This window comes from Orbicella faveolata, unplaced genomic scaffold (genome assembly GCF_042242905.1).
Source record: "Orbicella faveolata isolate gen_17 unplaced genomic scaffold, um_ofav_v1 contig_12, whole genome shotgun sequence".
NCBI classification, from domain to species: Eukaryota; Metazoa; Cnidaria; class Anthozoa; order Scleractinia; family Merulinidae; genus Orbicella; species Orbicella faveolata.
In genome coordinates this window covers 20,738,541-20,759,044 of record NW_028301539.1, presented here as the reverse complement: position 1 = coordinate 20,759,044, position 20,504 = coordinate 20,738,541, and the positions used below count along the sequence as shown (strand labels likewise).

General features: G+C 37.1%; 2 long non-coding RNA genes and 1 pseudogene across 2 annotated transcripts; 1 reads left to right on the top strand and 2 right to left on the bottom strand.

Moving 5' to 3' along the window:
- Positions 1-620: 620 nt before the first annotated feature.
- Positions 621-6,062, top strand: LOC149117095 (uncharacterized). Its single transcript, XR_016205556.1, has 2 exons — positions 621-865; positions 5,435-6,062. It is a non-coding gene; the product is annotated as an uncharacterized LOC149117095 (long non-coding RNA).
- Positions 2,282-4,865, bottom strand: LOC149117096 (uncharacterized). The gene is made up of 2 exons (XR_016205557.1): positions 3,328-4,865; positions 2,282-2,820 (listed from the first exon to the last, which is right to left on the bottom strand). It is a non-coding gene; the product is annotated as an uncharacterized LOC149117096 (long non-coding RNA).
- Positions 6,063-13,541: 7,479 nt separating the features above from the next.
- On the bottom strand, positions 13,542-14,562 carry LOC149117094 (putative serine/threonine-protein kinase DDB_G0267514; annotated as a pseudogene).
- Between the last annotated feature and the right edge of the window lie 5,942 nt (positions 14,563-20,504).

Genomic DNA, 20,504 nt, shown 5'->3' with positions numbered 1-20,504 from the left:
TCAATAGCTGTGGTTTTGGGTTGATCTTTTTAAATTTGAAAAAAAATGCCTACAAGCCCCCTTTGTCATTTTTATACCGTAACGATAAGTTAACGAGGATCGATGCGTGATTTAAATCATATTTATCTTCCACTCGGCGCTAATCAGATAATTTTTTCAAAAGTGTCTCAAATGAAAATCGGTTAATCTTTGCTTTCCGCGGTTGTCGTCAGACATTCTAATCTGTTCGCCTTTTGATAGTGTCCTCCACAAACTCATTCAGTGAACGTCCTCTCTTAATTAATTTGTCGATGGCCTCATAGTTTTCATCGTTTTGTGCAAAAGATCTATGTTCCTAAAAATTGGTACCCCATTCCTTGGAACCCCAATATAAACAATTTTATCTGAGAAACACATACCTGATCCTGCTAGAGAAATTCCTCCTGTCTGCTGCCAAAATCTCTTGTGAACTTATTACTTGAAATGACATCTTCAAAATACTAGAAAATAAATAAAAGAAAATGAAATACTTAAATATGCAATTCTCATTATTTACTAGTTGATAATTATAATTATTTTTAGCAATTATTGTTAAATTCAAGCTGTAAAATAATTAATTGAATTACAGTTACCTTAATCATTCACTGCAGAAGGTAACCTTGTTCAGCAAAGCCAGCTTGGCAACTTCAGGATCATGGTAAAATGTCTTGTGCTTCTCATGTAGCAATGAGTTTCTGACAATTGACTCAAAGTTTGCCAAGAATTCCCTTTTAATGTTGCCATTCGGGAGTAAATAAATAGCATGAGTATGGTTTGGAACATTGAAATCCAACATTTTGGTTCAATCTGTTGACCAGTTATCATGGTGGCATGTCAGTACTATCAGGTATTTTTTTTTTTTTTTTAATAATTTTAATTTACAAAACACAGTTCTACAATACTTACGTTACTTACAATACGGGTCACTTATGCTGGCAATACAATACTCAATACAGTTCCTTACAGAAAATTTACTTGCAATACGGGCTACTTACACTGCTGACAATATAATACTCTACTTATGTTACTTGCTGTACATACAGTTACTTACAATACGTTATACTGTGTATTGACTTTGAGGAGGGAGGAGTACTTCTCACTAAAACATTTAATTAAGACAAATTTTCAAGCTTGTATTTAATGTGTAGCTTACTGATAAAATCCTGAATGGAGATGGCCAGGCTATTTAACTTGCTTGAATAAATATAATGGCGCATAAATAAGGTGGTGTAGTTGAATTTCTGTATTATTGCTATGTCGTGGGAGCTTAAAGTAATACCGAACAAGGTCTCCTCTGTGGTAGGAGAAATTTGACACGCATTCACTTGGTTGAACCAGCTCAACACTTTTTGGGTAAACAATTTGGTAAACATACATTCGATAAAAGAGTGCTCAATTGAATCTTTATCTCCACAGTATAGACATTCATCGTCCGCCTTAATACCAAATCTGAATAGTTCTTTCTTAGTTACTATCGTTCTATGGATTAATTTAAATTGAAACTCTTTGAGTTTAGTTTCCTTACAAATATTTTTTAGTGATTTAAAGATCTTAGTCCACACGTCCCTTTTTAAAGAGAGTGTTTCGCTCCAACGTTTAGGGCCCGTTTGATCTTCGGTGTGAATCTTGACGTTAAGCAAACTATAAAAGTCCTTTGACTTAGCCTTGTGCAGATTAATTTGTGTTGATTCGTTGAGGGAAAAGATATTATTATTTCCGGTAAAAAATGATTTGTTGATGATGTCGGAGCACTTGGCTAGAGACCTTAAGCGTTTCAGAATAGCACTAACAACTTGATGATACTGTAAAAAATTGGATTCACAGGAATATTTATCCCAAAACTCGCAGAATGTTAAAAAATTGCCACCTTCATTCAATAGGTCATTAATTGATAGAATACCCTTTTTAAACCATTCACTAAGGAAGATGGGTTTCCTGTCCACGAATATATCTTTGTTATTAAACAATACTAACTCCTGCTTTTGATCATACAAGTAAAGAGTTTTTAATTCGTTGAAGAAGTCTAGTATCTTCTTATAGAAGGGAGGGAGATCTTTAGAATAATTTGTGTTGTAGTTGCACCTTAGTAGAAAGTTTAACCCTCCCTTTCTTCTGAAATAGTGCTCTGGAATAATACACCAATTACTATTGTCCGAAGTCCGCAACAGTCTCGGGATCCAGGCGAGTTTTAGGGCTTTTAACATAATATCAAAGTCGGTCATGCGTATTCCACCGTTGTCTGGATCCTGGTAAAGGCCTGATCTTTTTATTTTATCTTTTTTGTTTTTCCAGAGGAACTTAAAAGATTTTGTTCTTACAATTTCCACAATTCCTTTGGGAACATCCAGATTAGAGGCCGAATAAATAAGTTGCGATATGCCCAAGGTTTTAATTAACATGGCTCTTCCAAATATTGTCAAGTCCCGTGAACTCCACATATCCAGCTTAATTTGCAACTTTTGGATCTTTTTGTAGAAGTTGAGCTCGTTATTCTCTTTAATATTATATACGAAAAATATATCCCCAATATCTTAACGGGGCTGTGGAACCATTTTAAATCCAGAGGCTTACTTCTATTACTTTTCCATTTCCCCAACCAAAGCGCCTTCGTTTTCTTTACATTTAAGGACAGGCCAGCAATTCGTTCGAAATCCCCAACAATTTTCAAGGCCATTTCTAAAGATTCTATGTCCACATTGAATAGAGTTGTATCATCAGCGAATTGGGACAGCTTGATTTCCTTACCGAAGACTTTGATTCCTCTCACGTTGGAATCCTGACGTATCTTATTTGAGAGTACCTCTGCAGAAAGAATAAACAAATAAGGGGAGAGTGGGCAACCTTGTCGAACTCCTTTTGGTTGTTTAAACCAACTGGTTATAAAACCATTGTTTTGTACCGCACTTTCTGTGTTCGTGTAGAATATCTTAATCCAGCGCTTGATGTCACTACCAAAATTAAAATGGTCTAAAGTTTTCATTATAAAGGGCCATTCAATCGAATCAAAAGCTTTACGGAAGTCTAGGGAGGTTAGAATGCCAGGTAAGTTTTGTAGATTCGTATATTCCATTATGTCACTTATAAGTCGGATATTTTCCCCAATGTATCTCCCTTTTACGAAGCCTGTTTGGTCAGAGTGGATAAGGTTTGGTAGTGTCGGTTCAATGCGTTTTGCTATTGCTTTTGCCGCTATTTTAAGATCAACATTAAGCAAAGTAATCGGTCTTCAGTTTGAAAGATCTAGGAGTGACCCGTCTTCTTTCGGAACTAAAGTAATTATTCCCCTTCGTTGTGAAATGGAGAGTTCACCTTTCTCGTGCGCTTCGTTAAAACTTGCTATTAAATCGTTTCCTAAAAGATCGAAAAAATAGGTATAAAATTCAACGGTAAATCCATCTTCCCCCGGTGCTTTATCATTCTGAAAGGTTTCTAGTATCTTTTTGCATTCTTCGTACGTAAGTGGACCCTCCAAGATTCCTTGCACGTCCTCTGAAAGCTTAGGCGATTCAACATTTTCAGTGAATGTGTCATAAGCTGTTTCAGAAAAGGTTAAATCCGAGGTATATAGGTTTCTATAATAATCTTCAATTTGCTCTAGAATCAGTGTCTCGTTGCGCGTAATAGAATCATTTTGTAATCGAAGTTCACTGATAGTTTTTTTGTTGTAATTACTTTTTTCAAGATTGAAAAAAAAAATACTTTGTTGGGCGTTCACCATTTTCTATCCAGCGACATTTTGTTCCAAACATTGCCTGTTTTCCTTTTTCTTCGTAAATTGACTTAAGTTCCGTTTTCAGTCCATCATACTCCCGTAGTACTCCATCGATGTAAGGAGAAGAAAAATTATCGCAGATAATAACATCAAGTTGGTCTATTCTACATCTTAATTCCTGTTCTCGGTTGCTGATGCATTTTGCTTTATTTTTGGAAAAGGAAATAGTCGCAGATCTGATTTCCATTTTCATTAACTCCCAAAAGAGCCTCTTATCCATCACATGGCTATAATAACTGCACGCGTGAGCATATGTATCACGAACCTTTCTCACATACTGCATGTCATTCAATAGGATGTTGTTAAATTTCCAGAGTCCTGGTCCCCGAGGAGGTTTGTTGGGCCAAGATAGCGAAATATAAATTGCGTTATGGTCAGGTGCGATAGCATGGTAAATTTCCGAATTCTTTACATCCCCAGAGAGATTTTTTGCAATTAAGAAAAAGTCAATCCTAGATTTAAGTTTAAGAGATTTTGATTCGTACGTGAATTTGCGTAACTTTGGATGTCGCATTCTTTGAATATCCACTAAGTCAAACATTTCCATTGTTGTCAGAATGAGATTACGGTAACTGGACAGTTTCCACGGTGCACCTCCGATCTTATCTTTTTTTGATAAAGTACAATTCCAGTCTCCCCCGACAATTAGCGAGGTGAGCTCTGATTTATTGATTATGCAATTGTTGAGCTCTTGCATGAATTGGAGTTGATTAGCCTGGTCATTAGGTGCGTAAATATTGCACAGTGATAGTTTTTGTCCATTAAGAGTGACTGTAATAAGCACTATTCTGCCCGAGTCATCGGCATAAGAATAATCAACTTTTGGTTGTACAAAGGGATCAATTAAAATACACACACCTTCACTATGCGTGGTGCCATGTGAGAAAAATAGCTCGCCACCCCATTCTTTTCTCCAAATATTTTCATCGGCTCGTGCTGAATATGTTTCTTGTAAAAAATAAATGTTTGCTTTTTGATCTTTTAGGTATGAAAATATACTCCTCCTCTTGATTTGATCTCTGATTCCCCGAACGTTCAATGATAAGACATCAAATTTGGACAAACTACCCGCATTCATATTACATGATAGAAAAGAAAAAAAGGAATTAAATTACGAGAAAAAAAAAAATACAAAAACTCATGAAAGTATAGACAATCCAGACAACGCACACAGACAAATACACACAACAATACAAAAGAGAACAACTAAACCTTTTTGCAAGTAGGGTAAAGAGATAAGTCACAGTTCCAAACAGAGTCCGTCCCCTCTCCCAAAATAATTCTAAAAGCAGGCTACAGATTCTCGAGGTCCTCTAATTCGATGATTTTGATGGGTTTCCCGTTCGGCGAAGTCTTCACGTAAATTGTTCCGTCCATCGACCATGCGCTCAATAGCTTGCCATCTCTACGTTTCTCGTTAGCTCTCGACATGATGCGGCGATGATAGGAAGTTAAGTTTTCGTTGATGAAGATCCTTGTCGACTGTACTTTCGTTGTGTAAGAGGAGTCGGGGAAGAGGTCGGCCAGTTTGACGTGTTTAAGTTTTGTTCTAGCTCTGTAGAGATTTGTCTTGGCTTTGTGACTAATAAATTTTGCAATTATTGCTTTGTTGCCCTGAGTATTTAATTTATGGGAAATTATCAGGTATAATATTATTATAAAGGTATATTATACTATAAAGGTGAATCTTCTTGGTTCAAAAAATGTATCTGCAGTGTTTGAATACCCTTTTGGTCCAATGACACTTGTGGCCATTCAATGGATGCAGTAACAGGCTAGGTTTCCACAATATTACATGTAATAGTTGATATCATTCAGCAAATAGTTATGGAGACAAAATCGGTGAATTTAATGCTGGGGTTAACCCTGCGATGTGCTAGCATCCCATTCAGCAAGGAGTAAGAAATACTCCTAACCACTTCATTCAAAGTAAACCAGAGATAAGCTCTGGCCTGAGAGGCTACCTAGGCTTACATGCAGACCACATCTTATGTATGATTACCTTTCAGTGTAGGGTGTACATTGTACTTGCCGGAAAATGAAGCACTCTTGATGTTATGCTTTTCCACAGCAGTTTCCTGGCCTTCCTTTAACTTCTCAGCCATTCAGCTATTGAAGTTTTCTGGCCCATACTGTGACAATTCATCATTACATTCTGGAAGAGAACCCACTTTATAGGCAAATAAACCCAATGACCATAGAAGCTGTTCTGTGTTACATAGCTCACAATGGAGAGCACACAAATTTAAAGAGGACAAATCAACTTCCAAAAGGAATGTGATGTCGTCGCAGATACCCCTGAAACTAAAGTAGACAACACAAAATTGTTTGTCGTAACAGTAAATAAGCTGGTTACAAGTGAAAGATGTAACCTGAAAGTGTCTCTGCCAGATCTGCATGTACAGTTTATGCTTTTTCAATTTTGTAACCCTTGTCTGAGAAACATCCACCAATGATTTCATTTTGCTCAGTACATGTAAATGACATATGAACCGACATCTTTTTCACATAGGGCAAAAATTATACATTTCTTATTATGGCCAAACCCAAAACATTTTAAGAATAAGTTTCAGATATAAAACAACCACTTTTAGTTTCACAGACATATTCAATGTTTCAGCAGGAAGTTCTACCTTCTTTCAAGAATATCAGTGACTGAAAGTTAAAAATATCAGTGACTGAAATTATGATCTTGATTGTGAGAATCAAATTACATGGAAGATCTTTCAATGTAAAAAAAATAGAATGAGTAGTGAGGCTATATTTGTCTTCCAATGTTGGCCTTAGAGATACTAAAATGCTCTGGGCAAATAGCACGGACACCAAGATCACATGAACAATCCTGTAGGGAAAATTTTCTAAGTATTTGCATGTTGAAGACTTGGATTTACTGGTACATGCACTAGCAGTTTTAATACACCGATCATGTTATGACAACCTGAAAAAAGATTTTTATTGGCACCTGGCATGATACATGCATGATGCAATAGTTGACAAGCAGAAACAATTGCATCACTCTGAAGTCATCTTTCAATTAACTATAGCCCTTATTTAAATGAATAATTAAATATACAGTAAACAAATATATTTACAATGTATCAACATCTTTGGATTTAACATTGATGTGCTAATTGGGGACACTGTAAATTAACAAACAAGGAGGATTTGAATATCCAGATTTCGAATCCAACATCTTAAGCCACTCAGCCATGCCACCTTCCAAATGCAACATTTTTGTTACTTAGTTTGTGTATATTACACAACTAACAACTACGAAAATGAAAAAGTAATGCAAACATGCCCTCTAAGGTAAATAACTTAGTACATACCCTTAGGCATTGCATATAAAACAGAACTCAACATCAATGCCTTGTTTACCAAGTTTGAAATTCTTGTAATCATCTTTCACAAGTAGCAGATACAATGCCTTTAAGTCCGGTATGACTACAAAAATTTAATACTTGTTATGAAAATTGTTAAATAATATTATTAATAACAAATGTTTGCTGTTCTTAGTTATCTTCACCCATCCACAAAGTGCCATTTTTCTTCAGTGCAGCCTTTTGCCTTCTTACATTCATAATCAACTTTTTCAGGCTTGTCCTTAAGACACAAGAATAACATTGTGTTCATATTAGGAAAGCTTGCCCACAGACCTTCATTATATCAATATCGAAGTCCTGAGTGAGCTTGGGAAAACTTCTTAGGACAGTGACTACAGTATGAATTATCAATCAATTAATATCAGCTACAACACCAGATTTTCTGAGTTTCTTGGTACTGTAAGCTATTAATCATAATAATAAGTTGTTAACTTAACACTTACAACACATGTACTACCCAGAGTTTTCTACAAGGGAATGGTTAACAAGGTGCTGCACAGGTGACCACTCAGACACTTAACGTTGTACAAGGGTGGATAGTATTCTATGAGAGTTTGTACTAGCCTGGTTGCAAGGTGAGCTTTGACTGTAGTACCCTTTGGTCAAAGTTGATGATGACATAAAAATAGTGGTGAAATTGTTTCAACTTAGAGACTTTCTTCCCTGTTGACAGCAATGACACAATGATGGTCTACCAGTGAATGGACAGCAATGGGAAAACAAATCAAATTTGACTGTAAGAGTGAAACTACATGTATGCTATTTAAAAAAAAAGTACTAACCTGTCCTCTTTACACTTAGCAACTGCTAATTTACAACTTTGATTGGAAAGGAATGGTGTTTCCATGCTTAGGAGGACATAACCCTTTTCCACCACAGCTCCTTAGGTTCTCCACTAGCTCCTCTAAGGTTTTCCATACACCATTTCTCCCATCAAGAGTGGCCTTCTTCTGAAACAAGCAACACTGTGCTATCATTTTGCTCAATGTCTCATCATGGCCATACAGTATTGATGCTTTCCATCACAATTCCCACTTTTTTGTGATCTTCCTTTTCTTGGTTAGTGGGGCAAAGCAAGAGCATTCTATATCTGACACTGATAACAAAGAACCATCTGAAGATGACAAAGGTGAACTCAAAGTTGACAAATTACTTGTTTTGGTAGGCTTTTCAAAGAGTGATTTGAGAGATCTGCTGAGGAAGGTTCAGGCTTCGAATCAGCTGGTGGTAGATCATCCCTGGCATAGTTGCATCTGTTGCTACCTCTCATAGTAGACTCGAGAGCTCTGACATTTGCAATCGTCGGTTTGAGACAACCCTTTTGAGGTAAATTTAAAAATTCCTACAATTACTAAGAGTTTCCTAAGAATTCGTAGGAAAAAATTCCTAGGAATTCCAAGGAACTTAAGGTGTGAATTTTCAGGGTAATTCAGACTCGGAATTCCAAGTTTGCATAGAGCTGACTTGGAATTCCAAGGAATTCCAACTCAGATATACTCACCGTGAAATTTCCTTAAAATTCCAAAAAATTCCCAGGAATTTCAGAGAATAACTTGGAACTTGTAGGATTTTTTAAGAATAGCTTGGAATTTTTTGGAAAATCTGAATAAAACTGGGAATTTCTCATCATGTGTGGGCCAGACAAATTTTGTTGAAATGCATGGCATTAAAATAACAAATAAAGTTACTGATAACACATCAAACAGGTTTGAAATCAATGGTTTAATTACACTGGCTTTCATGAATTTTAAAATAAGAATAATTATCCTATTTCTTTTTTATTATATCAAGAATAAAAAGTAAAACTGAAAACAGATATGAAGGTCAAACAAAACCAAATGCTATGTATAATAAAATTTCCTTGTTTAAAGAGAACTTTTTTTTTAGATAATTTACTTACTTTTTTTGTTTTTTTTGGTTGTACATATCCAATAATTTTCCATAAACAAAGAATAGGAACATTTACATGTAGATCTGAAAAAAAAATGGATAAACATTAGTGAAGTTCAATGGGACTTAGCTCTGCTTTTTCAAAAATAGTCACCAGGGCTTTTGTTGTTGCCCCGAATAAAATTGTCCACCACTGTCCTCTTGTAGGCATATATCTTTCCCATAGTAGCTAAAAATGAGTAAATAGTAAGCACTTTGTTCAATGTTTTAAATTACACTTTAAGTGCAGGTAATCATTGCTTTGTAATAAATGATCTCCTTTCAGGAATGTTTCACCTAGAAGGTGTTTTTCTTTCACTTCTCACTTTGTTATCAAAATGAACTATCAGAATGACAGGGCTGTACTTGCTGAAACTACCATATAACTTAAATTATTACTTTTAAACCACTCAGTTTCTTAAGACTCTGCTTCCTATATATTCAATGCAAAAGGGTTTTTTCCGTGGATTCACTTCACTCAAGCGTGGAATTATTTCACTTCTGATTTCTAGAACACTTACACAATGTGTCTCAAACCTCCAACAAACTGTAACTTACAGTAGATTACGTCCAGCTTCTCCCTGTCCAGGGCAATACCTTCACCACCAGATGCTGTAACAAGGCGAAATCAATGTACTCACCCGGCGAAATGTTTTCTCCAGTGCTTTCTTCCAAAGCCCTTTGGAAGCCAAGTGGCGTGGCTGCGCCAGATCTTCGCTGTTGTGGACCAGATGAGGAAGATGGAAAGGAATGAAAAGGCTGGACGGTGTCGGAAACAGCCTGAGAGCGATGACTATGTAAGGCCTTGGCGACAAATTGCTGTACGGTCTGTTGGATGGCAGCCAACTGCCCAGCCGTAAACGGCATTTCCTGTGTGTGACCATCCAGTATGATGGATTGTTCGACAGGGTCCATGTCCAGTGGCATTTCAAAGTCGTCCTCTGAACTCACAGAGGAAGAATCATCGGTGACCTCAGTGACTGGATCGGGCTGTTCAACAGCTGGCCATGCTAAATGCGTTTTGCCCTTGCCCTTTTGGACGCAGCCAGCTGGCTGTCTTCCCACAGCCGAAGGTCTTTGCATTGGCTGGGAGGCGTTTTGTAGGCATTTAACCAGTTGAGCCTTGCTCCCGGTAATAGGGAGGTTAAGTGCCTGAAGGTGAAGACGAAGAACTTCTGAGGTAAGTGAAGCCAGGTGTTCTCCATTTTCTTGGCGACGTGGATGACAGTTGCGAGCCGGATGTTTCGGAGCGCCATGAGGACGAGCCATAGTTACAATTTCGAGGGCTAACTAAAAGTTACAGTAGTGATATAACAAGTAAATGATGCTAAAGTCCAAGCTAAGACTCTTTTATAGGTAGACCGGTATAAAATCGTGTACCATGAAAAGTACAGAGCCCACGCGGCCTTGAACAAAACAAGAATGGGGCTATTTAAAAGACTAGCCATACAAATGCATGATATACTTAAACCAGATGTTGTTGCAACATGCATGGGTGAAAGGCTATTGTGAGTATTGTTTAAACTAGACAAGAAAGACTTCTATAATGTTCTAACGCGTAACAGTTCTATTGCGTTATGTTTAACAATAGTAAGCTAGTGACTGTACGTAAATAGAGTCACGCTCCATTAACTGCGCTTTAACGATTGACTTTAAAGCTTTATAATCCAGTAAAACCGCTCTCTGGTGGGAGAAAATGGTGTAGTACTAGGGGTGGGAAGGGGTAACTATGATGGTTCCTACAAAATTGATGCAAACTTGTTGAATGAAAAGAAAAAAAAGCCCAATTTTTACAACTCAACTATACTTGTCTTCCATGAAAACCAATAAAAATGCTTAAATTAAAATGAGAGTTGTGATGAAAAAGTCTGTGCAAGATAAATGCTGGGTGAAGCTCACTGAATAAGGCATAAACAGGAAAATCATTAAGCTCTTGAAATCGCTTACCAGTCTAATTTTCAGTCTTCCTTGTACTTTATATTAATGAAGTATGTGTGGCTAAGGGAAAATGCTAGAAGAGGAAAGCCATAATATAAGCAAAGAAGGAAAAGTGGAGATTGATTATCTTAATTCTGCCGAATGAGATATAAACAACTTTCTGAAGAACAACCAGGGTCGAGATTAAACGGAATTTAAACAATATTTTGACCATACAATACTCGCTTTCATCAAGCCAAAAGAGCATTAATTCCATGACTGATCTTTCCTTTTTACATTACAGCATTCAGCAATTTCTATCTCTGAGAGCAAAAATGTCAAAATTTGTTGCTTCAGACTAGTTGAGTAAAAAAGTAAAACTTTTGTGGATTGCAGAACAGCGGTCCATCCATATTTGGTAAGTACCAGGACCATTCCTTACCAGGCCCAGCACTAAAGCAAAATGTCAGCTATTTTGACTTGTTTGTCTGCATTTTCATCCAACTAGCACGTTATTAACCTTGCAAGGTGGGTTGAATTTAACCCTTAATTTAATCCTTGGATAGTGCAAATCCAGCTTGGAGAAACAATTCAATCAAACGATAAATTTATTTCGTTGATTATGACGATTTAATTGTGAATTAAAGTAAAGTTAATGTAAAGAAAAAAGGAGTCCTCTACCGCTGAAAAAAAAACCATTATTATCCAGTATAGTCTTACCTTGACCAAAAATGGGCTGTGATCGAAACTGTTCACAAAATCTTTTGCCATTTTAGTAACCGCAAAAACAATTCAAGTCAGCTCTTAAATAACAAGTTTCCTTTTAAATTTGAGCGATTCAATCATGATTATCCAAATAAGCCCTGGGACGAGGTTGATCCAAATATGGGTGGAATCTTTCACATCAGGAGATCACAAACACATGGGCTCAATTCATGCAACAATGGCAGAATGTCAAGGAAGGTCTGCGAAATGCCTTTTGTCTCTAAGCCCAATGTCAAGTGCGGCACGGAAGGTGGTTAGTATTTCATTCTCCTAATTATGTTAAATTTCACTTGTGGCTTGTCGATGGCCCACTTCTCTGCAACTCAAGCCAGAAGCCTGATACAAATTTTTCACAGTTGAAAAAATTTGTATCGGTTTTTCCCACCTTTCAGGGTGGTCATGAAAAGTAATTGAGAGTGTATGTTTGCAACGTTCCCTACTTTCCCAGAATCATGGTTTCAAGGTTTGCAGACATTAATTCAGTGGAACAATTTTATCCTACCCAGGAAACGAAAATACGAGAAAGGAAACTCAACAGAATGTTGCTCTGCTTAAGGAGTTTGTGACGCTGAGTAATGAGTCAAGACTTTGGAAGCAATTCACCTGAAGGAGCTGAATGCCTACATCACTGAATTTATCATTACGGTTTGAAAGAAAGACAGCAACAAAGACTATGAATCCAGATCCTTATGTTCTTTGATGGCCAGTTTTGGACAGTATTTAACAAAGAAGAATTACGGACTCGGCATTATGAAAGACACCGCATTTGAACAGGCACGCAAAGATTTACAATCGAAACAAAAGGATGTCAAACAGAAAAGAAAAGGAAATAAACCTAATGCTTCAGTTGCCCTCAAAGAAGAGGAAATAAAACTACTCTTGGAGAAAGAATCGTTAGGAATGTCTACTCTTGAGGCCCTGCTGAATACAATTTCATGACGAGCTTTGCCCTCCGGAAAAATTTACGCAAATTAGGCTAAGGAGGAGAAATTCTCGTCCATGGTTTATCATTAACTGAAAGAAAACACTGTATTCAACACGTTTACACTCTAGGTGTCGCCTAGGAATTTCCAGTAATTACTTTTTTCGCACTTATCAGTGTTCAAATGCATGCCAAGAGAAACACAAACCAATTTAATTAACTATCTCGTGACATGAAAACAAATGGTTTCCAGACATCAACACATGTGGCTGTAGCTGTATTTTGCGAGGAGAAATTTGGTCACATTTGTCTTCAGGGCGTTGGTGTTGCTGGATAAAACTCTCATGAACCACGTCTTATTTACTCTCTTAGTTAGTTAATGTTGCTGTTCCTCAGAGACAAATACACTGTACTAGTGGTATTAAAAGCATGTCGCTCTCTTATAAAAAGAATGTATATAATATATCTTTACAAGTCAAATTCTAAATAACTGGAAACACTACTTTCATTGCTCAGCATGCAGCGAACTGAAAAAATCAATAGTAACGTGATGATTCTTTATTCGCAACACTAAACTGAAAGCACAGTTTTTGAAGAGAAACACAGATAATCTGCAAATATCACTATTCCAACAGTAGCATTTTCAATATGAGGTTCTTCATCTAAAAAATAAAATGTGAACTGACAAGGGCACTATAAGAGACATTTACAAAGTTACTTCATACTGACCTATTTAACTATTTGAGAACAACTGAGTTTTTTTACTTCAAGTGACAAAATCTTTAAAGGATGCTAAACAGTTCCTTTAACGAGGGACGTTGTTAAGGATCATTGTTTAAAGCTGATTTGGCCATCTTTGTTGATCGAACAGTTCCTCGAGCATGACATTGTTCGCTTTTAAATCGTTGTGCAGGATACCGCATGAATGTATGTGCACGAGCGCTTCAATGGCTTTTGTTAACACACCTAGCCAACCAGGTTTGCCAGATAATTTTTTTTCTAGTGGCACTAGACAAGGTCAGGCTCCTATGGTTTCAGCCATGAAACTTTGCAATAAGCCGAAGCGGCTTGCTATTTGTTATCACCAAATAGCAAAGGCACACTGCTGTGATCTTCGAGGTAGCTGATCATTCTCACTTCCTGGCGTACTTCTCGTTTGAGGTCGTTAGTGGTCCACTTTTTCACAGACTTGAACTCTTTTACAGCCATGAGCAGATCTCGATAATAAGCAAGATAACAGTTTCCAAATGTTCCTGATCCAAGAAATTTTTCTGTCTGCACCACTAACGAGGGATTGATCTCTTTAACATGGTGTTGGATGTTGACTTGTCTTGGTGGCGGGTCAGCAGGTTCGCCACGTTTCTTTTCTGCAAATAGTTCCTGAGTTCCCGGCGATGGCTGTCGCAGTTTTCATGGTTTCTTTCTTGAACCGTCTGCTCCACTACTTCTCGCACAGACGTAACTTTTTGATCTTCTTTTTTGCCAATAGTTGCCGAGTTGCCAGTGATGGCTGCCACTGCTTTCAAGGCTTTTTCTTGAGCCTTCTTCTGTCTCAACCTTTTCTTTGCTTTTTTCCAAATTTTCTTCAACTTTTCTGAATCTTTGATTGTTTTGGATTTGTTTGAAGCCATTAAGGATGAATATGCTAAAAAATTTACAAACGCAATAAGTTTAGGTGAGAATTTTTCTAAGCAAAAAAAACTAGCTGTGAAATTGACAAGGTAAGAAAACTATCAAAGCACAAACGCATAGCGAAAAATTTGTTTGTATGGAATTTTTTTTGTATGATTTCATCCAGCTTGCATCAGCTATAATCAATCAACGTTTAAAAGAATTTTATAGCAAACAAAGCACGATACAAGAGTTGATAGGATGTGTTTCTCGTTTAAACAAATGAGGCATTACACAGGTTTGTGGCAAGCGTATATTTAATGACTTTTATCTTTGTTTTATCTTCTGTCAGTACTATAATAATTACTGTTAAATACTTACGGGAAGATTAAAAAATTATCAGATAACCCACACCACCCTATTACCCGCAGCAACGGTAGTTTACTGAAAAATTAACGCATTACCCGCTGGTAATCTGCCAGAAATTAAAAATTAAAAAATTTACAAACGCAATAAGTGGAAGGGCAAACTTATTTGCAAGATGAAAAATGTACACAGCTACCGTGGAAAAACTGATTTCCCAGGCAATCTTTCCAAAGTGAGAGACAGAATGCGTTTCGGAAGCACTTGTAATGGATATAAATGTATATGATTGGTGGTGCACAAAGAACTCAGGAAGTAGCTATATTTGCTGGAAAACCATCCCTTATTTCACACACTATTCAGCTATTCATTGTTAAAAGAGCTTTGTTCCATAACAGCATGTCTATGTATAAATAAGTTCATGAAAAGCTATTACAAGGCTTTTAAGTCGCGGAGATTCTCACCATTCTTGCAAGCGTGGCTGTTTCTGTAGCTGTTTTTAAAACACGCTGCAATTTATGTACATCTGAATTTACAGTATTGTGCAAAAGTAATGAGAGCGTAATTCAACGAAAAATGGCGAAGTTTTGTTCACCTCGAAAGCTCGAAGAAAATTCAACAAATTTTCCTGCTGCCCATTGTTTTAGTCGACGTGAATTTTCGAGCAGTAATTCATGTCTACTGATAATTTGGCCCGATTTTTCGAGCGAAAATTCGCCCTCCTCAAATTTTCCTTTGAACTTTCTAGCAAAAATTCACTCTGCTCCTTAAGTTTCCCTTTGATTCCCAGTAGTAAGATGAATTAAGCCAGAGCAAAACAAGAACGTTCGCGATAAAAACGTTATTATCATCGTGAGTGATAGTAATATCTCAAAGCCTTTTCTCACAAACTTACCTTGCTCATGTCCAGAGATAGCTGATATAACTTTTTGTTACAGTCTTACAGCTCACAAGCTCAAATGGTTTGTTTGCCAACCTGTTTTCATCGAACCAGAAATGCTACTCGCGAAAGTACTCGCCGTGCAGCCGCAATGAACCCAGGCTCTGCGCGACCTTGCAATATTATCATCGAAGGTTCAGGCCAGTCTCTTACAGATCTGTTTAACTCCACTGAAGACTTTTTAACTCGTAGTTTTAGTAACATTCAAGCTCTATTGATTGTTATAAACCAATGTTTAATTGTGTACTGGGTTGATTTTACGGAATGCTGCGGTTTTTGGTTGGGTGCAAAATAATTAAATTTCGAAGACATGTATTTCATTCACTTAAAAGTACTTCGTAAAAATAATTGATTTTCACCATGTGCGAAACCTTCAAATGGATTAAGCTTCTGGTGGTTAAATCGCAGAAGAATGGTCTACAGATTCCTGTAAAAATTTCTTTGGGTGAATGATTGTGAGCGACGGGTGAGCTTTTCAAAGTATGTTAAAAATGCAGATGTTTGACCATCCATCGTCAAATTTCAATTTACAGGTTAGACATATTTTAGCACGCGCCACATGTCTTGAGCTATATTAAGTTGAAATAGACACAGAGCTGATAATTTCGAAATGTTCTAACCTTATTTGCTGTAAAAGGCAGGTCCAAAAACCGATTTGATGTGTTTCCGTCACCATTCATCGCACATAAAGCAGAAGTTTGCTTTTGTTTACGTAAGGTCCGATGTACATCGCCAACTGTCAATTTATTTGATGGTCGAATACCATGAATCTATGACCCTCTTTCAACACATGCGATCACCACTGCAACTAAGTCAAAAATGGCTAAGTGATTTGTAGATAGTTGCTTGCTTTGCACTACACCAAAATATTACGTTTGATCATCATTTGATCTATTGCTGCTTGAATCCTTGCTTGCAGCAGTTCGTTGTTTGTTCACTAAACTCATACCTAGGTCTTTTTGCACTGTGCAATTATTTTTGGTTTACATATAATACAGTGGGCTACCCTCGGGGAAATGGGAGGTGGCCGCTTAATAGGGGTTGGCAGCTTAATAGAGGTTGGTGTGCCTTGAATACTTTTTCACTATCGGGTTATAAATTTAGCTAAATTACTTAGTAAACATGGAGTCAATTCAAGACAATCATGATAGACGTCATTCTTGGAGACTCTGGGGCAGTTAGTGGGGGCAGGGAAAAAGTCTGAAAGGGTCTTCACCCCAGCTTTTTTCTCACCTGTTTAGACTTTTCCCCGCTCCCAATAACTGCCCCTGGGTCCCCAAGAATGATGTCTATAATGATTGTCTCAAACTGACTTCATGCTGACTAAGAAATTTATAACCTGATGGTGAAAAAATATTCAAGGTACACCAACCTCTATTAAGTGCCAGCCCTTATTAAGCGGCCACCTCCCATTTCCCTGAGGGTAGCCCATTGTATTATATGTAAACCAAAAATAATTGCACATTCGTTTCATTGCTTAATTTAATCTCTTCCTACTCAACAAGACTGTGCACTCCCTGTGGTTCCAAGCCTTATGGACCCTTACGTATTAGGATAGAAATTTTCCTACCCCTAGCCCCTAAAGTGGGATGACAGCATTGCATGACGAACAAAGAATGAACCGCTGCAAGCAAGGATTCAAGCAGCAATAGATCAAACGATGATCAAATGTAATAATTCGGTGTAGTGAGAAGCAAGCAACTATCTACAAATCACTTAGCCATTGTTGACTTAGCTGCAGTGGTGATCGCATGTGTCGAAAGAGGGTCATAGATTCATGGTATTCGACCATTGAATAAGTCGACAGTTGGCGATGTACATCGGACGTTGTGTAAATAAAAGCAAACTTCTGCTTTATGTTTGACGAATGGTGACGGAAACACGTCAAATCAGCTTTAGGACCTGCCTTTTACAGGAAAGATGGTTAGAACATTTCGAAATTATCAGCTTTGTGTCTATTTCCACTTAATATAGCTCAAGACATGTGGCACGTGCTAAAATATGTCTAACCTGTAAATTGAAATTTGATGACGGATGGTCAAACATCTGCATTTTTAATGTACTTTGAAAAGCTCTCGTGTCGCTCACAATCATTTGCCTAGAGAAATTTTTGCAAGAATCTGTAGACCATCCTTCTGCGATTCAACCACCAGAAGCTTAATCCATTTGAAGGTTTCGCACATGGTGAAAATCAATTATTTTTACGAAGTACTTTTAAGTGAATGGAATACATGTCTTCGAAATTTAATTATTTTGCACCCAACAAAAACCGCAGCATTCCTTAAAATCAACCCAGTACACAATTAAACATTGCACAAAAATATTTGAGTGTTTTAAAGACGGAAGAATGATGTGGTTTTGCATGTGAGGCTCTCAAACTTGTTTAACAAAATGATGCGTCAAATGACGATTTTAACAGAATTTGGTAATTTGCATATTTCTTTGAAATAAAACGATATTTTGCCAAAAAAAGCTATCCAGTAGTTTTTGTCACATACCATAGCCTATCTACCATAGGAATATGAGCGAAATCAAATTTTTGACCCTTGCCGCGAAATTAAGAATTTGTCTGATTTTTACAGGCAGGCACTCTTAAAAGCTAATTTTGATTCTTACAGGGTTTGACTTTTTGCCATGATAAAGTCAACTAATGGCTTTTCAACTTGAACTTGTAACAAGATTATAACTTAACCTTATACGCCATTCACACCAATTTTTTGTATTCCATTTGTGCTGCATGCAATTGTTTTCTTCTGACAAGACAAGTGCTTGCAGGAAATATTTTTTCAAAATCACTCCTCCCCCCTCAAGAGTAAACTGGTCAGCCCCTTAGAACTGTCATCAATCAAGTAATTACAGTAATTCACATTTGTTATTGTTTCGCTCCAACTTGTTACAATGCCAGTGCCTCTTAGAATCATTGGAACACTTGTATCTTGTGTATTTATACTGGCATTGTAATTCTTTTTTTCACTTGACAGCCAGAGATTAGCATAACTAAGAACTGCTCTATCAATGCAAAGAAAGAGCAACAAGGAAACATTAACACAAAACATATGTCAGTGTTAAAAATCATGTTGCATTCTTCTGTAGTAACATATTACTCTTGATCAAGTTTGAGGAGAGTGCAGTGTTGATTACACACATGCACTTCATTGAATTTTTTAATGGCAGAATAAGACAAGTTTCCAGAGCAGAAGAGAATAGTGTTATCATCCACATCCCTCAAGTCTGCACTGGCTATTTCAGGATCACAAAAACCGTAACCTTTTCCTTGAATGTCCACAACCATTAGTTGTTTTATCTTTTTTTTTACTCTTAACAAAAAAGATCAGCAACTAAATTCTTTGTTAACAGTAAATTCGTTACGCCTACAGCTGAACAAGGGATAAAAGAAGCCAGTCTAAAAGAACATACAATACAACTTATTTTTTGCCTTCTGTTTAATGTTACCAAAGACACTAGACTCGCCATTTTCCAATACAAAATAATTTATCACATTCTACCCACAAATTCAACACTTTTTAGAGATTCAATCAAGGAACATGATAAATGTCACCTCTGTGGAGAAAGACAAACGTTAGCCCATCTTTTTGTTACCTGTTCTGAAGCTCAGCTTTTTTGGTCTCTCTTTACTAATTAGTGGAGCTCCAAAAACGGAGATAGGATCACTGTCGATGAAAATGAGATAATATATGGCGTGACAGATAACTTCGCTTGTCATCTTGGCTTAAACCTCTCCATGATTATGGCCATATATTATTTATATACTGCCTCAAGAAAAGAAGAAGAGTTTTATTTTGATGCTTTCTTGGGGATTTTGACAAACAAAATTAAAATTGAGAGACAAATCTAAATCACAAATTAATATGCGAGAAAGCCTCCTATTGTAGCTAACCCCTAACATGAAAGATATTAACAAATTGTGACTTTCCATAGGAAAACATGTCCTGTTGAAAACAGCGTTTTTAGGGCGTTTGAAACCCCTCGCAAACGGGGTTTGACAGCGTTTCAAACGCTTTGCAAACTCTTTTCAAACGCTTTGCAAACCCTTCGCGAACTCCTTACAAATGCTTTTCAAACCCTTTGCAAACGCCTGTCAAACGGTTTGCAAAGCGTGTCAAACGCTTCTCAAACCCTTTGCAAATACTTCACAAACCCTTTGCTAACTTTTCGCAAACCCTTTGCAAACGCTTTGCAAACCCTTGGCAAACGCTTCTCTTGAGCACCGGCGGAACCAGTCCGCAAGGAATAAAACGTGCTTAGCAATGATTAGTTTTCAATACCTTACGGTCAGTAATTAACTGTTCTTTTAACATAAGTAGCAAGATGAAAAGATTTATATATAGTTATTCAGTATGATGGGAAAGTGCAGAAATGTATTTAGAATGCACGAGCACGCGATGTGAGTTTGTGTTTTGGTCGCCTGTGTTTACGATTTATCAGCTGATTTGACGTGAATGAAAACTTCTCGCCGGTCATACAAGCAAATGTTCGCTGCAGTTTTCTCGCAGACACAAAGGGAAAGGTAAAAGATGAATTTTAAATTTTACATCTTAAATATTATTTGAGCATTTGTCGAAATTTCAATCCAAACATTACGCGGTGAACACAAACAACTGACAAGCCGAAATTTTCATAATAGCTCGACGGTCGTGATTGTTTACGCTTGACAGATTTCGCGAATGAACCTTGTCATGAATTCGCTACATCAAACAACCGGGTGTTATTTTTAAAATGTACTACATAAATATGTTTACAAATTCAGAAATAAGCTTGTGCCTTGCCAAAATTGTCAAAGTATGGCTGCTGTATTTACCCGGAATGTTTACTAAGCTTATCTATTGTGTCTTCTTTTTGTGCTGTGTTTGTGTCGGGAAAACA